This window comes from Chelonoidis abingdonii, chromosome 8 (genome assembly GCF_003597395.2).
Source record: "Chelonoidis abingdonii isolate Lonesome George chromosome 8, CheloAbing_2.0, whole genome shotgun sequence".
Classification (NCBI taxonomy): Eukaryota; Metazoa; Chordata; order Testudines; family Testudinidae; genus Chelonoidis; species Chelonoidis abingdonii.
In genome coordinates this window covers 63,795,328-63,813,970 of record NC_133776.1, presented here as the reverse complement: position 1 = coordinate 63,813,970, position 18,643 = coordinate 63,795,328, and the positions used below count along the sequence as shown (strand labels likewise).

Sequence of the window (18,643 nt, the reverse complement as noted above, 5' to 3'; positions counted from 1 at the left end):
TTCTTAGCTAGCCCAGAAAAACAGGAGTTATAGGCTCTCTGACCAGACATCTAGAGTAAGTGTCAATAATACAGTCTCTCTTTATATTTCCTCATTCAGTGCCAAGTCTAAGCTCTTGCAGTCAATGAGGTAGTGTAAATAGAATGTAAATACATTCCTGCTGGGTTAGTCACCTGGTTTCACCAAAAGTTATGTAACAAGAACTGAGTGCTCCAAAGTGTCTTTCTTTTCTCCTCCACCATAGCCTGATCTATGATATACATCAAAGCAGGTTGTGGTGAGAAGTATAACTAGCACTTGCTAATGCCACAAGGCTCTTCTCATGTGTATAGGTCAGAGCAGAACGGAACTGAACCAAACAGGTTTCCAGGTGCAGATTAGTTTATGAGAACTAGTGGGACTCAGAGTCATTATAGCTGATTTACACCAGTGTAAGAGAAGAAAAGAATGGTCCTGGATACAAACTATTAAGAACTTGCTTGATGACTACAGGAAGGTTATTTTATACTATGCTAGTTGGGTCTAGAAAAGAGGATTTCCCATCTTTATCTAACTCAGGGCCATAAAGATAACTCATCAAGAGCCTGAAATCTGCACCTAATATGCACAAAATAGGGCAGGTGACACCTCTCCCTCTTCTTTAATATCCATGTATTAAACCCAGAAATGACACAAGTCCCAGTATGCAATTGTCCCTCATGATCTGAGTATCAAGATGGTGCATTGCACGCTGGAACCCACTGTCCCTGGGAGTGGTGGCTGCAGTGCAGGACTCAGCAGATTGTGTTTGACTGCATGGGTGCACTTTGCAGAGATTTTTGCTCTCTTTACATTTTTCTTAAAACATCTTCCTCCTCCTCTTTTTGGTTTTCACAGGACAGGCCTCAAGAGAAGCCCATCTGCATCTTCATTTCAAACCTGGACCAGTTGCGAGCTGCTGCTCCCCCCTTCAGCCCTCTGCTTTGGGAATTTATGGAGAATGTTTATCCCGGAGGCATTGGCTGCATCATCAAGAAAGGAGAATGGCTGAAGAAGTTAGGTGAGTAAATTGGGCATCTTCTCTCTTATTGCTTCTTTCCTTTTCCAGGTCTCTGGCTTTGCATCTTCAAAGTTCACATTTCCCCCTGGGCAATGACTTGAGAGTATTCCATCCATTGGAGCCCCTGGCAAAGTTAAGGCATCTCCAGCACTGCTCTCATTCCTCTTCCTAAAAAGTTTAGCTGGAGCTTCACCACATGTAGGTGGAGTGGGTCGATGAGGGTCACGACATCAGGATCCAAATCATCCTCAGCATTGACCTTTATAGGAAGGTTCAGTGTACCTGGGGCTCTCACTCCACTGCTCTTGCTTACTGCTACTGACCTCAAGACAATGACTCCAATGTGTGGTTCGGAAATATAGGACCAAGTGGACACTTTTATGGGGTGTTTCATACTCCTGTTTTCCAACCCAACTCCTTTAGAGTTCCCAACGAGATGCAACACCCAAGATATTTTAAAATCACATTTCTGTCAGCAGCATGAGTCACAGTCTGACCTTGTTTAAAGATGTTTCAGGGGATTATTTGAAATAAAGAATAACTAAGTATTTGGGCCAGCTCCTCAGCTGCTGTAAGTTAGCACTGTTGTGCTCAGTTCAGCTGAGCCATGCTAGCGTACAGCCACTGAAGATCTGGCTCTTTGTCTTATGTTTTATTTCACAAATTCTTTCCTCATATTTACAAAGTCACTATCAGCCATTTCTGCTCTATGTTGCTACTAATCCTCAGCAATTCATAGTTGTTAACTTGAACAAAGATACCTGTAGTATTGGGGATTGCAAATTTTGAGGAAGTAGATATGATGCATTGTGTGATGATGTACAATGTACTGAACCAAACTATGATTTGCAAACTCAGTCTGTTTCTCCGGCAAGGGGTTGGAGCAGGCTATGACCGAGTCGGGACCAAAGACAGCATAATGATCAGAGTGCCTGACCAAACCATCACTGTCCATCTCATAGACATGACGGGCCCCTTGGCCATCACCTCTGCTAATCCTAGTGGAGAGACTGACAGCACCCACCATGACATGGTCATCTCGTGAGTATCCTGTCAATTAATCAAGGGCTACAATAGTAGCTGACATTTCTATAGCCAACAGGAAAGATGGAGGAAGTGCCTTAAGTGATGACTAGGCCTTGAGTTAGCCCTGTACAGAGGGGTAAATCTCACCCTAAGACAGTATGAATTGGTTTGTATTTTCTCTCCTTTTTTTCCTCCAGGCGTCTTGGCCACAAGCTAGAGGGGGTTCTCTGTGATGGGGAATCCAATGAGGTAGTGGCATCCACAGTGGTCAACTGCACAAAGATCGATGAAGGTGAGTTTTAGAGGCACCTTGTTTTTTCTTCAGCTGCCACCGTTAGCCTCAGCCACTCAGAACAGTGTGCAGAGAGAAATGGCTCTCAAGCTCTGTACTTTCACCAGCCCGTTAAAAAAGGGAATCTCCTCTGGGATCACAGCACAGGAGATGGAAGGTAGAAAAAATGGGCCATGTGAAACTTAAGGCTTATAAAAGGAACAGTGTTTCAAGTATAGAGCTAGTTTTTCTGGGGCCTGAGGAACACATCCCTTTCCAGGCTATTGGAGTAATGGTAGAACCTATAAGAGCTTGAGGACACAAGGACATAGGACTTTGCTAGCTCTTAGAAAAGCTGGTCTGTGTCACCGCAAATGAAAAATTGAAGTCTAGACGGAAGGGCTGGTTCAGTGGGAGGTGCAGTGTACCCTGACTAAAGGTTGACCCAATGTGTTTGTATGATGTGCGGGGCTGCTGGCTTTCTAGAGGAGCCATCTTGCTCCTGGGTCAGCTCCAGATCCTCATGGGCTTTTCAGTTATTTGCCCTATTGGGGGGGTCTTTGAGAAAACTTGGCCCTAATTGACCCTTGTGGTGCTGTCTCAAGCATGCTTTCCTCCATGGGCCATTTCCTTTCCCTGCTTCTGTGACTCAGGGATCAGCAACTCACCTAATTTTCTGGTGCTTCCTCCCTAGGTGGCATCACTATCCTGAGAGAAGGCTGTGTGCCCGCAGCCAAGGTGCAGCAGATATTTGAAAGGGTGAAGAACGGAGCTGCATGAAGTTGAAAGAAAATCTCACTGAACAAAGAGCAAGATGCTCTCTCCTTACACCAAGGGGGCCAATCCTTGTTTGAAAGATCTGATTCAATTAGCCCACATTTTCTTCTACAATGTACAAGTGCATTGTTATATGTTACCTTCCAGATCCCACACTGAGGGACCTTGAGAAAGTCACAGCTTCTCTGATCATCCACTTACCTACTTTTGAAATAACAAAACCCATCCCCAACATCTCACACAGATTACATGAAGTCTAATTCATGAAGTGCTTTGAGATGCCAGGATGAAAAGTGATTAAGCAATAACAGCCCAATATGACTTGCAGAGGTGAACATACTGAAGTGGAAAGTCTTATCTGATGAATTCAGACACAATTGTGGTGCAGCAGAGATCTATGTAATTCACAAACATAGGAGCCTTCATTGTATCTCTGTTTTTAGAGGTGATTCTTTTCTAGGATCGCACGCCTTAGAGCTTGTTGGAAACCAAAGTTGCCATCCCACAGGAAATTCTGATATTTCAACATTTGTTTGATCCCAAAATGGGACAAAGTGTTGAAAATTTCCACAGAATGAAATGTTCCAAAAAGAAATTCAGTTTGGAACTGTTGAAACGCAAACATAAAATTGACATTTCTAATAGGAATTATATGTTTCATTTATATATGTTATATAGGGACACTATGGGAAGTTAATCCAAATTAACTGGAAGTATGAATTTAACATCTATAATTAACTACATTAAACACCTGTGTGGACAGTAGTAGAATAAAAGTGGCCTTAATTCAGCTGAGCTTAATTCACTGGTTCTCCATTGCCCTGCACCTTGTGTGACCATTGACATCAATGCAGAGCAGATATAAAATGCTACCAGATCAGAGAGGTAGTGTTTTGGACCCACTTTGCACTAGTGTAAATGATTGCAAATGTGCAACAGAGATTCAGGTCCCAGGTACAGTCCTTAAATCACATCCCCCCCATCTTTCATAAGTTTATTTGGGTGCTTAGTTCAGATTTACCTCCTTTGTTTTAACCCGATGATTTTATTCCAGTCTGTGCCATGGACTCTCCCTGCTCACCAGCTCGCCTTCATAGCACTGACTTCCTCTCTGCTCTGTCACACAGTCTCACTGCTGGTGGGATGAGAGCACTGCCTTCTCTACAACCATTGCCATCTAGAACACGCCCCATTAACTCTCTGACTCCTGACTCATCCCCTGTATTATTGCTGTGACATTCACAGCTAGAGCCCCAGTCAGGATCAGGACCTCTGTACGCAGAAAGACAGTTGCTGCCCAAAGAGCAGGCAATCCAAACTTCCAACCTCCCTTCACATTGATACTGGGGTACCAGCTAGAGTCTTAAACAGATCAGAGCCCCACCCACTCGGCACTGCATATATGTATTCTAATCTCACTTGGAAGCTCACTTTTCCTCTGTCTGCTATGCTCCTTGATGTCTCTCTCCCCACTTATTTATTATTTTAACCTCTTCAGTACCTGAAGTTGATGTGAATTCACACGCAAAGCGCCTGCAGGATCAGGAGCTATAGTTTTATCGTGTGCATTCCCAGACTGCCTATATTTTGTGTATACCTTGGGCTGCATATTTAATGTATATTGCTGTACTTGCTTCCATAGCATTTGAAGCCTGTGTTATTTAAGGCAACCAGATTCTGTTCAATAAAATCTATTGGAAATCTAAATAAAAATCTAAAGGACATGTTATTTCAGTTTAATTGATCTTTATGGGGGGTTTTCATCTTTTAAAAGTCATATGATTCCCATGGCTGAAACTGGGAGCAAAGACAATGAATAAGCAGATACATTCCTTGAAAAGGACTTAGAGCAGATGATGTATTCGCACCCTGGGAAATTGAACAATGACTCCAGATACAGGTGAATTAATACACAGAAGCGATCAAAGCCCTTGGCTTCAGAATCCTGATCCAAAGCCCACTGAAATTAATGGAAAGATATAAGGCAGAGTGTATGGGGAGAACAGGTTCCACAGGGCTGCTACTTCTAATCTGTGCAGATGGATGGGGCGTGGGAAGAGTGGGGTAGGGGACAGATTCAGCCACAAACTTCACCCTCAAGCACTGGCCATCAAAGCCGATACACCCTTGAGCAGGATGTAATCTGTTCCTGGTTTGGGGTAACAACCAATTAATTTCCACTGGGGCAAATGGCAACCAGGGAGGAGAATGGGACTCAGAGTCAAAAACTGCAGTATTGCCAACCCCCAAGCTTAAAACAAAACAAACAAAAAAAACCCCATGAGTCAGCTCCCCCCAAAATCAAAATATTGGCTTAAAAATCATTTTTCTATTTCCCTTCTGGTTTCTGAGCCTTCAGGGGGCCTTGTGTTCAAGCATTTCTCTGCATGCACAAAAGCTAGAAACTTACTTGTTAAAAAACAAACATTGAAATTCTCATCTCATCACATGATTCCAGGAGCTGGGGCTGTCAGAAAATACCAAATATCACAAGACTCACAATAAATTTGCAAAATCTGATAGTGTTATTCCTTCCCTGTGGCTGGTCTTGGGACAATGCAGCTTATGCACTGCCCTTAGCCTTTAGTAAAGGACTGCTGGCCAGGACCGTTCTTGTACTTCTCTGTCTAAACAGACATGAATGCAGAAACAAGCATCATTAAAAAAAAAAAGTTTCTTTCCCCTGAAATAAGGCCCCAGATGGGCAATATTCCAACCTGGAGCAAAGCAATAGCTCATAAATCTAGTGCTGGAAATGGATTCTTTCTACCATGCAGGAGTTAGAATTCACACTTTTCTGAAGGGATATGCACCCCTTATTTTCAATTCCTGGTATATCATGAGATGTTGGAGTACATGGCCCCGTTATTACACAGAGGACTAGGGTGGGGCTGATCACTTCCCCTTACCCCAAGGGCTGGGCCCCTTTGCCCCACTTGTTTTCCTCCTCTTGTTCATTCCCACTCCCTTGAACCAGGCAGGGCTTATCCATCAGGAAAAGAGCTTGGCCACACTACTTCTTCTCCATGGGGCTCAGGTTACTCCCTCATCTGCTAGCTTGAAAACCCCCAGGGGCTCCTTCCTCCCAGGCTCTGCTCTCTCCTATTCCCCATCTCCCTTGCAGAGCTCCTGCACTGTAAAAGCTCCTGCATTGATGAGTTGATTTGTGGCGTGGATTCCAAGTGAAGAATTTGTTCCAGGCTTTAGGATACAAGGTGCTATATAAATGTAAACAATTATTACTCCAGTTCTATTTAGCTCTAGTGTTGTTGTCCAGATGAATTTCATGTCTGTGATAGAAGTATCCCAAGACTTGGGCCACAATTCTGTTTGCCCCGAAAAGGCACCATAAACAACAACATTCCCTCAGGCTCCAGGGGATGAGCTCGTTTCACTCAGGCAGCTACAAGATTCCTGGCTAAGATTCAGGCCTTGGTTTTGGTTTGCTCCTGGTGTTCCGCGCAGTCTGCAGGGAGCTGCTGTCTGCCCCTAGACAGCCAGAAGCTTCCAGCTTGCTTCATTCTTGCCAGCATTCAGGGCGTTCACTGCTGCCTGGCACCCAAAGCAGACATGGCAAGGAACTCCCAGCCACTCTGGGGTTTGCTGGTTCAAGCCAGCTCTGGTGGCTAAAATTAACATTTCCTGTTCCTCCTCCCACACCAGCACGAGTAGACAAGCCAACTACACCGAAAAGGCCCTTTCCCCTCTGTTGCTTTGGCTTTCCTGACCACTCTTCTCTCAGAGCACAGACCTCTGGGGGATACATGGGCCCAGCTTCCCTCCTGCTCTCAGGATTCTGAGGAAATTGTGAGCAATAGGCTTATAACACGGCAAGTTGTGAGCTCTCCTCCCCCATGCTGGTTTAGCTCTGCTTGCTGGCATGGTGGGACACAGTCAAAGAGCCATTCTTTCCCTGCCCACCTTGGCTGGGAGGGGTGCAAGCAGGTGTGCACTGCCCCATAGCCCTGTGCATCTCAACCAGGTAGCCAGTACAAAGCAGTAAAGGGGTTCCTTACTCCCCTGATCAGGTGCTTAGTCCAAGCTCCATCTGTACAGTCCCACTGGAATCAGACAGAAAGCAGAACTAGACTCTATGGAGTTAGGCAGCATAAAACCAGAGGGAAAGCAAGGAGAATCAGGCCCAATAGCAGCAGCATCACCTCTCCAGTTTCTAATCTGTTTTACCACAGTGCTCTGCCTTCCACATCTCCTCATCACTCAGCCTGCTCACTTACAGTCTCACCCCTGCAAGGGTAAATCAAGTCCTGTACATCTATAGCCCAGCAACAGACATATCATTTCCAGGGTTTCTCCACCACCTTTGTGTGTGGTCAAGGAGCAGATGCAAGGGGGAACCCAGGCCCTCCATCTTCTCTGGCTTCCAGCCTAGCAACCTTGTAAGAAGTAGCCAAAGTCTGTCTATCCAGACACACTACTTCCCACCACAGTCAGCCTCTAAGCCTTTCCAGCAGCCCCTTCCCAGGCTCACTGCTCTACAGAACCCAAAAGGAAAAAGCCCATAGTCCTGGGAACAAAGGACCTGTAAGAATCCCATGCCAAGCCCAGTGTCTGGTTATCTTCCAACCTCACCTAGGCCTTCCTTCAGTGAGCACCCATTTTAAAAAAAACAAAAACAAAAAAAACCTCTTCTGTTCCCTGCCCCTTCAGCCCACACTGAGCTGGGTTTTTCCCCTTTTAACATCTTCCTGCCAGGCTTGGCCACTCACAGGTGAAGCAAAGAGAGTTAATTGAGCCCACAGGTTCTCATTAACCCCTTCCCAGTTAGTTGTATTGGGTTCCGGAAAGGGGTTTGTACACTGTATTACAGCCTGAAATAACCTCATTTGAACAGAACCACTGCCACCAATCCTCTCAATTCTGTTTGCAGCCAAAGGAGAAATTATGTTATTTCAGAAACAAGTCAAAGTTTTGCTGCTTGATCGCTCCAAAACCTCTGCCTCCCACATACTCTGTCAATGTGCATTATCTTCTGCATTGCATTTAAAGAATCTCAGAAAAAATTCTGTCAAAACATTTTTTCACATAGAAGCTGACTTTTTCCAACTGCAGAATTTTTCACACAAAAAAAGTCCTTTTTCAATGCAAATTTTTGTGTGTTCAATGAAAACCTAATATTATTTGACAAAATAATTTAGCTGAAACTTTTTCACAGGAAAAAGATCATTTCCTGGCCAGCTGTAATTGTGTTGCATTAGGGCACTGTAGTATCATCTATGGAATGTATCTGTGAAGGCCATCATCTTGGTTGATATTAGGGATTGAACTGGTGGCCTACAGAGCTAAAAGAATAAAATGTTGCAGCTTAAGCTAAAGGGGTAGGCTCTAAAGTAGAGGGTGGAAAAGACTCACATCCACCAGTTGTTCACGCTCAGCATGGACCAATTAATATACTCACTAGCAGTTGGTTATATATGCAGTGTCTACTATAAAAATCATATTGCCTTGTAGGGAATGGTAAAGGAATTATTATCATGCTTACAGTATGAAAAAACTGTAATTTAAAGCTGCAGCATTTTGCCTTTAGCAGATGCAGTCATAACATTTTTGGTTAAAAATGCATAAATAAATTAGATAAATAGATTAGACAGACAAAGAGCATTAACTATCACTAATAATTAAACAGAGTAGTATGTCTTTAGCACAATGAGTTCCTTTCAGAGGACCCAGTTTAGTAAAGCATTTAATCCCAGGCTTAAATTCATTACTGTTCAACAAAACACTTAAGCCCATGCTAAACTTTAAGAACATGGTTAAGTACCACATGCTTAAACTTAAGCACGAGCTCAAGTACCTTCAAGAATATACATAGACTGATGAATCAGGGCCGTAATTACTAGATATTCAAAAATTAACTGGGTCTTTCTAAACTGTTTCTATATGTTACCATAAGTTATTGGAGCAAAAGGAGTAGCTGATAACATTTCCCTTCTCTGCCTATCATGTTGATGGCTGTGTTCCTATCCTGGAGGAATGCCAATCAGTTATGCATCCATTCCCAAAGTTTGTTTGCAATGCTCACTGTGCTATTGGGGGGAGGGATAACTCCATGGTTTGAGCATTACACTGCTAAACCCAGGATTGTGAGTTCAAGCCTTGAGGGGACCGTTTGGGGATTTAGTTAGGAATTAGTCCTGCTTTGAGCAGGAGGTTGGACTAGATGACCTCCTGAGGTCTCTCCCAATCCTGATATTCTATGATCACATAATACAAGTCATTTGCTTCCTTCAGAACCTCAGGACTTTTACCATACTTGATATAGCATGACCCTGCCTCTAATAGGATCACTGAACTCAAAGGGGATACAATTAAATACAACCAGTCTTTAGTTTCACACTTTTAATGTATTTATTTAATAAAGCTTTTATTATTATTAATCAACTCAGAAGATTAGGGTTGGAAGAGACCTCAGGAGGTCAACTAGTCCAAACCCCTGCTCAAAGCAGGACCAATTCCCAACTAAAACATCCCATCCAGGGCTTTGTCAAGCTGGGCCTTAAAAACCTCTAAGGATAGAGATTCATCACCTCCCTAGGTAACCCATTCCAGTGCTTCACCACCCTCCTAGTGAAATAGTTTTTTTCTAATATCCAACCTAGACCACCCTCACTGTAACTTGAAACCATTGCTCCTTGTTCTGTCATCTGCCACCACTGAGAACAGCCTGCTCCATCCACTTTGGAACCCCCCTTCAGGTAGTTGAAGGCTGCTATCAAATCCCCCCCACTCTACTCTTCTGCAGACTAAATAACCCCAGTTCCCTCAGTCTCTCCTCATAAGTTATGTGCCCTAGCCCTTAAACATTTTGGTTGCCCTCTCTCCAATTTGTCCACATCCTTTCTGTAGTGGGGGGCCCAAAACTGGATCCAGTACTCCAGATGTCTCCTCACAAGTGCCAGATAAAGGGGAACAATCACTTCCCTTGATCTGCTGGCAATGCTACTACTAATGCAGCCCAATATACCATTAGCCTTCTTGGAAACAAAGGCACACTATTGACTCATATCCAGCTTCTCGTCCACTGTAATCCCCGGGTCCTTTTCTGCAGAACTGCCACATAGCCAGTCAGTCCCCAGCATGTAACACTGCATGGGATTCTTCTGTCCTAAGTGCAGGATAACTTGTTCTCCTTGTTGAACCTCATCAAATTTCTTTTGGCCTAATCCTCCAATTTGTCTAGGTCACTCTGGACCCTATCCCTAACCTCCAGCATATCTTCCTCTCCCCCTAGCTTAGTGTCATCCTTGAACTTGCTGAGAGCGCAATCCATCCCATCATCCAGATCATTAATGAAGATGTTGAACAAAATCAGTGCCAGGAGCAACCCCTGGGGCATGCCGCTTGATACTGGCTGCCAAATAGACATCGAGCCATTGATCACTACCTGTTGAGCACAACGATCTATCCAGCTTTCTATCCATCTTATAGTCCCTTCATCCATCCATACTTTTTTAACTTGCTGGCAAGAATACTGTGGGGGACCGTATCAAAAGTTTTTCTAAAGTCAAGATATAGCACGTCCACCGCATTCCCCATATCCACAGAGCCAGTTATCTCATCATAGAAGGCAATCAGGTTTGTCAGGCATGACTTGCCCTTGGTGAATCCATGTTGACCATTCCTGATCACCTTCCTCTCCTCCAAGTGCTTCAAAATGGATTCCTTAAGGACCTACTTCATGATTTTTCCAGGGACTGAGGTGAGGCTGACTGGTCTGTAGTTTCCTGGGTTCTCCTTCTTCCTTTTTTTAAATACAGGCACTACATTTGCCTTTTTCTAATCGTGCAGGACCTCCCCCAATCACCATGAGTTTTCAGAGATAATGGCCAATGGCTCTACAATCACATCAGCCAATTCCCTCAACACCGTCGGATGCATTGCATCCGGCCCCATGGACTTGTGCATATCCAGCTTTTCTAAATAATCCTTAACCTGTTCTTTCACCACTGAGGGCTGCTCACCTCCTCGCCATACTGTGCCGCCCAGTGCAGCAGTCTGGGAGCTAATCTTGTCTTCGAAGACTGAGGCAAAAAAAGCATTGAGTACTTCAGCTTTTTCCACATCCTCTGTCACTAGGTTGCCTCCCCCATTCATTAAGGGGCGACACTTTCCCTGACTTTCTTCTTGATACTAACATACCGTTAGAAACCCTTCTTGTTACCCTTCATATCCCTTGCTAGTTGCAATTCCAGTTGTGCTTTGGCCTTCCTGATTACACCTCTCCATGCTCTAGCAATATTTTTATACTCCTCCCTAGTCATCTGTCCAAGTTTCCAATTCTTGTAAGCTTCCTTTTTGTGTTTAAGATCACCAAAGATTTCTCTGTGAAGCCAAGCTGGTCACGTGCCATATTTGCTATTCTTTCTGCACATCAGGATGGTTAGTTCCTGCTTCTTCAATAAGGCTTTTTTAAAATACAGCCAGGTCTCCTGGACTCCTTTCCCCCGTATGTTAGCCACCTTGGGATCCTGATCATCAGTTCCCTGAGGGAGTAAAAGTCTGTTTTTCTGAAGTCCAGGGTCCGTATTCTGCTGCTCTCCTTTCTTCCTTTTGTCAGGATCCTAAACTCAACAATCTCATTGTCACTGCTGCTCAGATTGCCACCCATTTCTACTTCCCCTACCAATTCATCCCTGTTTGTGAGCAGCAGGTCAAGAGGAGCATGGCCCCTAGTTAGTTCCTCCAGCACATGCATCAAGAAGTTGTCTCCCAACACTCTCCAAAAACTTCCTGGATGAAATAAGGGCAGCAATACTTACCTGCCTCATAGAAGGTGTGTTAATTAGTATTTGTACAGTGCTTTAAGATGGTTGGATGAAAGGCACTAGAGAAGAACACAGTATGCTCATGAATGCTGGGACTGGGGAAGATATGCAAGAGGCTAATGCAGTAGCTTACCTGTCACTAGGTGTGTATAAGACACGTGCTTTGAGCAGTACACTGGGAAGCAGTTGCAGTTTGAGCTATGGTCACAATTTTAAATGCTATAACTTTTTATTAAATTTAATTTTATTAAATGAACCAGTCATCTCTAAGACAAGGGCACTATGTTTAATTTTCCTGACTCATCCATTTGGGTGACTAACGTGTTTGGTTTATTTTAGTCCTGAATGTGAGGTGTGCTGCTGTCATGGCAATGGGTGCTATACACAATCAAATAGACACATGCAAATACAACTCTATGGAATATCCTGAATGATTCAAGATAAAAACATTTCTGGCCCTTCTATCTATGGTTCTATGCTTACCATGAATCAAATTCGCCCTAGTGCAGAAGGCCAGGAAGACACCAGGGTATGTCTACATTGCAGTTGGGAGCATGCATCCTGGCCCAGGTAGACAGACTTGTTCTAGCTCCACTCAAGCTAAGGGCTAAAAACAGCATTGTGGACACTGCAGCATGGGTGTTGGGCCAGACTTGCCATCCACATATGGACCCAGGGGGTCAGACTGGTTGGTTCTCCATCAGCTAGCCTGTGTCACCTACCATACTGCAACAGCCACACGGCTATTTTAGTGCACTGGCTCAGTGGAACTAGTGTGTGTCTATCAACCCAGGCTGGGAGCCACACTTCCAGCCTGAGGGCAGATATACTCCAAGGCTCCACTTAAGCCTTCAGATCAGATGTGAACTTTACTCTCAAATGAATCAAATCAGAGAAGCAGGTGGATAGGAGAGGGGGGAAATTCTATTTACAACATAACAGCTGGATGTTGGGAAAGAAATGGCAAAAATGATGCCTTTGTAAAATATTGATTGTCCCAAGATTAGGGTGAGGTTTTCAAATATACATAAGTGACTATGAAGTGGACCTACTGGAAAAGCAGGAACCATTTTTTGTGAAATTGTCATTAAATACCCGTTCCTTTTTCTTACTGAAAAATTTCCCAACTTGAATTTTATTGACCATCTCATTCACAAGTTCCACTGACTGTCACAATTTTGGACAGTCCCTTTTTCATCCCGACCTCTTCAGTTCTACCCACCCTGGCATCATTCTAAGGCATGGTGGAAAAAGTTCCTCCCAAGCACAGAAGTCCTTCTGTTACAGCGAGTGTGGGATCTGGCTTCTCTAGGGGTGGTGGAGCAATACATCATTGAACTAATGGAATCCATCACGGGCTTTGAAACCTTCTAGGGCCACTGAGAGCTGGAACCAGTGACCCTTCACTCCTGCTGCTTGTTTGTACAATGAAAGATCAGGAAAAGTCTAAAGTTTATTTCTGTTACTCAGCTTAGGGGAGTAAAATAAACCATCCAATCTTACGAGAACTGCACTACCTGATAGATACTGAGATATTTCCTGACACACCCAATGTGACCAGGAGCTGGGCTGAGCAGATCCTGTAAGGCTAGGTTCGAGTGGATCACGCAAGGAAACAATAGACAGAATGTTTCATAGGTAGATTTGTGTGCCAGGAAGAGACACATCATCCTATAATGCTGCAGGCTACGTGTTTGAGAGTAGCTATGAATTAGACATGAAAATCTCAGTTAGGGTAATAATGTGCCAGCTGATACTAGGGCACAGCTCATCAGTGGTTTCCCCAGGAACTGAAATTAGGGGGGTGTTTGAATTTAGGGAGGGGAGAGTTAGGACCAATGAGATATATAAAAGAGATGTGAATAAAGTAAATGTTTTGTTAGGATGATGCAAATTTAACATAAGAATAATGCAAGTTACACCAAAACACATAACAGGTCTAGATTTCTCAAAAAATATAAATTAAAAAAAAAAGGATTTAATTTAAATTGACTTTTGAAAAGTAAGCCATCATGGGGTAAGAGGGAAGTTCTCTCATGGATCAGTAACTGGTTAAAAGATGGGAAGCAAAGGGTAGGAATAAATTATCGGTTGTCGGAATGGAGAGAGATAAATAGTGGTAGCCCTGAGGGATCTGTACTGGGACCAGTACTGTTCAACATACTCATAAATTATCTGGAAAAATGAATAAACCGTTAGGTGGCAAAATTTGCAGATGATACAAAACTATTCAAGATAGTGAAGTCCCAGGCAAACTGCGAAGAGTTACAAAGGGATCTCACAAAACTGGGTGACTGGGCAACAAAAATGGTAGATCAAATTCAATGTTGATAAATGCAAAGTAATGCACATTGGAAAACAATCTCAACTATACATTCAAAATGAAGGAGTCTGAATTAGCTGTTACCACTCAAGAAAGGGATCTTGGAGTCATTGTGGATAGTTCTCTGAAAACATCCACTCAGTGTGCAGCAGCAGTCAATGATTCCCAACATCCTGTTTGCTTTTTTAAAAAGAACAGGAGTACTTGTGGCACCTTAAAGACTAACAAATTTATTTGAGCATAAGCTTTTGTGGGCTACAGCCCACTTTTTTGGATGTACCCCACGAAAGCTTATGCTCAAATAAATTTGTTAATCTCTAAGATGCTACAAGTACTCCTGTTCTTTTTGCGATACAGACTAACACGGCTGCTACTCCGGCCTGGTCTACATTACGCGTTTAAACCAAATTTAGCAGCATTAAACTGATTTAACCCTGCACTTGTCCACACTACGAGGCCCTTAATATCGATATAAAGGGTTCTTTAAACCGGTTTCTGTACTCCTCCCCGATGAGAGGAGTAGCGCTGAAATCAGTATTGCCATGTCGGATTTAGGGTTAGTGTGGCCGCAAATCGACGGTATTGCCTCGGCGTTCCCCATGCACCTTGATTCTCTCTGGAAAGCAATCTACTCGAGTACATGGCCAGGTAGACAGGAATAGCCCCCCGCGAACTTTGAATTTTCATTTCCTGTTTCCCATGGAGCTCTGATCAGCGGTCCGTCCGGTGCAGTTCCCAAATCCAAAAGAGCTCCAGGATGGGACTGTACGAGATACTGGATCTGATCGCTTGTGGGGAGACATGTTTATCAAGCTCCGTTCCAGAAGACGAAATGCCAAAGCATTGAAAAAAATCTCCAGGCTAAGATACGAAGTCCACATCATCTGTGCTTGTTGACAAGCTAAGGAGCCAAAGAATCTAATGAGCGCTCATGGAGGAGGAGGCGCGTGGGGGCGGGAGGGTACGAGGACTTCAGCTATCCCAGCATCCCCACAGTCTATGAAACATTTGCATCTCGAACTAGCTCCCAATGCCCCGTAGGGTCAATAACCATTGTCCAGGAGGTCAGGGTACGTATCTCGTCAATTACCACCACTCTCAACCCTATGCACAGAAAAGTGGAACAAATCATTTCTTGACTTTTTTCTAATGTTCATCATATTGGCTACCTCATGCGCTGTAGCAACGCGATGCTCAGCAACTGAAGCACAGCATTCCTCACTCACGCCTCCCGGGGGGTGTGCAGCACAGACAGTGCAGAAGAGTAGCTGTCTCTCCGTCATCGCCGTAAGTTCTGCTGGCCTCAGTGAGGTCGGCCGGGGGCCTGCCTAAAAATAGGAATGACTCGTCATTCCGGCAGTGGTACAGAACGGCTGTAACCGTCTTCATCATAGCCGCATAGGCTCCATCAGCCCCTCCTTTCCTATCTAAGAAAATCAGTTTACTGCTGGACTATATAGCAGCGGGAATGCTGAGCTCTCTCCCCCCGTTAAGGCCGCCTCGGACTATCATGCAGCTATGGCTGCCTCCCCTCATTTTACTCAGAAAACTCAGTGGTTTTATGCCTGCATTCTTTATCTTCATACATCAATGGGCACGCCAGTGCCCAAGAGGTTAGGGGGGGAACACATGGTGGGGTTGAGGGGCACCCCTAGAATGCATGCAGCTCATCATTTCTGCGGATCTGACAGGGCAAGCTTGCTCTCTAGTACACTGGTTCTTAGTACACTTGCCCATATAGCGGACATGAGCTCTTATTTTAGTACTAGACTAAGAGGAATACCGGGGACGTCCCAATTTTGTCTTTGCACCCGGTCAGCAATCATGACAGGCAGCCAGGAGCACAATGACATGCAGCGACGGACGAGATGACTGATAACCTCATGTCCAATAGGGGGTGCATTACAACGGTTATGTAGCAGACAGCAACAACTGCATAACTATCTCTCCTATCTGCAAGGCAGAGCTTCCTGCGTACGCTAGCGTACCGCTTGTCAGCGCCTCAGTTCACATACGGTGCAGTAAAAGGACAAATGTTTCATGATGCCATGTAGGTATTGCCGGGCAACAAGGAAAACAGTGCAATAGGTCATCCGTTGCTTCATGAAGAAAATGGATGACGACATTTACCCAGATCACTCCGACACTGTTTTTGCCCCTAGCATTGGATTCTACCCGTAATGTCCAATGGCAGGGAGCTACAGGCAACCTGTAGCTACGGATACAGCCACTGCCGACTCTCCTAAAAGACGCTTCTCGAACCTGAGCCCCACCGCTAATTATTGCTTATGTGTCCGCGTTTGCACTCGACTTTAACCATTGTTGACCATGTAATCAAATACGGTGTGAACCCTTTGAATTTAGTTTTCTTTAGAAGTGAACATCATAAACATGAAATATATGCCCCTCTACTGATAAATCCTGGTACGATAACATCTGATATCCGTGGTCACTGTCACCCTCCCAATCACCATATATATTGGAATGTAAAGTACAGAATGCACAAATATCTATTGCGGGCGGATTGGCTATAAAAGGAGAAAGAATAGATTGTGAATTTTCGTTAGAAAGGGACGCTAGGGGTATGATAGAGGTCTATAAAATCTTGACTGGTGTGAAGAAAGTGAAGAAGGAAATGTTATTTAATCCTTCATATAACACAAGAAATGGCAGTTACCCAACGAAATTAATAGGCAGCAGGGGTTTTTTTTTAAAAAAAGGGAAATACTTCTTCACACAACATAAAGTCAACCCATGGAACTCTTTGCCAGAGGATGCTGTGAAGACCAAAACTATAACAGGATTAAAAAAAAGAACTAGATAAATTCCTGGAGAACAGGTCCATCAGTGGCTATTAGCTAGGATGGGGAGGGATGCAACACCATACTCTGATTGTCCCTAGCCTGTTTGCCAGAAGCTGGGAATGGGCAACAGGGGATAGATCACTTGATGAATCCCTGTTCTCTTCATTCCCTCTGAAGCACCTGGCCTTGACCACTGTCGGAAGACAGGATACTGGGCTATATGGACCATTGGTCTGACCCAGTATGACCATTCTTATGTAAAAATTAATTATAATAATAAAAATGTTTAGTACAGAAACTCCCCAACATAATGACCTCTTAAGATAGCAACAATGTGAGACAACAGCCTTGGCAAATAATGCATTTTAAAAATCTTGGCCTACTAGGAAACATATTTATGTAAGTTTCCATTCCCAGTCACAAATCTAGATTCTGGAGCAAAGTCACTAAAATATAGTCCAACAAATAAATGTTTATTTAACATGCCCTTCACTTTTCCCTCCACCACACCCCACTCACCAGTGTTGTCCTTGGTCAGTGGAGACTCAGAGTTCAGAGGTGCTTTCACATGAGTACATCTCCCAAGTGAGGGGCAAGAAGGCACCTCGCTTGTTCCTCCAGCTGCTTACTGTTCGCTCTGGCCACAACTGTTTGTTGTGCCACCGTTCACTCCATCACTCTGTTGCCAACGGCCCTGCACCATCACCATCTGCTGCCACCTACCACTGTGACCTCTGCAAGTTGGTCTCTTGAGGTTCCAAACAGCTCTCAGTGATTTCAGCTGAGCTCTCAGTGGGGGAACCTCGCTGCTAGTGCAGTCTGGGCTGTCTCTTACACAAAAACACTGTACTCACAGGAACACTGTCCCCACAACAAGACTAAGCACTTAGACCTGATTATCAGTGATTTCAGCTGCAGTGGTCACTTAACAGAACAAAAGACTGTCTATGGAGCCTAATCAGCTCTGTCTTTAAACAGTGGGGAGGGACAAGTCCCCACCCTCTCTCTTGATGCCCTCAATCAGCACAGGCTAAGAACAGTTCAACTGCCCTTTACTCATACAATAAGAACAACATTTCACTCCCCACCCCCACCCTCTGCATTCAAGTGATTTGTAACCAAACCCCAGCCAAACTATATCACTTGGGCAAGACAGTAAATACAGTCTGGTCCTGAAGCTTTTCCCTCCACCTCATTACTAGCTGTCAGGGATAGCTCATTTAGACTTTGCTTACAAATCATCATTTGAAATTATTAGGTTGGCCAACATCACTGAAATGAATGCACTGACATTGTCATAAAAAACAACAGCTATATAAGGAAGCTAGTCTATGTTCATACTTTTCAAATCTATTATACTTTCAGATACAGGTATTTTATCATATACTGCATATGCTTTTAAAGTGTGTATTAATGTTTCAATTTCAATTCAAATTTCCAAACAGTCACAAAATTGGTATGTTTCAGAGTAGCAGCCGTGTTAGCAGGACCGGCACTAGGGTTTCTGGCGCCCTAGGCGCCGGGACATTTCGCCGCCCCGCGCGCGGGTCTCGCAGCTCCGGCGCAGCTGCCGCAGGCATGCTTGCGGCAGGTCCACCGGAACCGCGGCTCCCTGACCCT

At 44.2% G+C, this 18,643-nt stretch overlaps 1 protein-coding gene across 2 annotated transcripts in view; it reads right to left on the bottom strand.

Annotated features, from left to right (window-relative positions):
* LOC116831679 (cis-aconitate decarboxylase-like) overlaps positions 1-17,589 on the bottom strand; it is a 35,613-nt gene extending 18,024 nt beyond the window's left edge. For both annotated transcript variants that reach the window (XM_075069000.1, XM_075069001.1), the window contains exon 1: positions 17,543-17,589. The gene's annotated coding sequence lies outside the window, so the exon portion shown is untranslated. The remainder of the gene's footprint in view (positions 1-17,542) is intronic.
* Between the last annotated feature and the right edge of the window lie 1,054 nt (positions 17,590-18,643).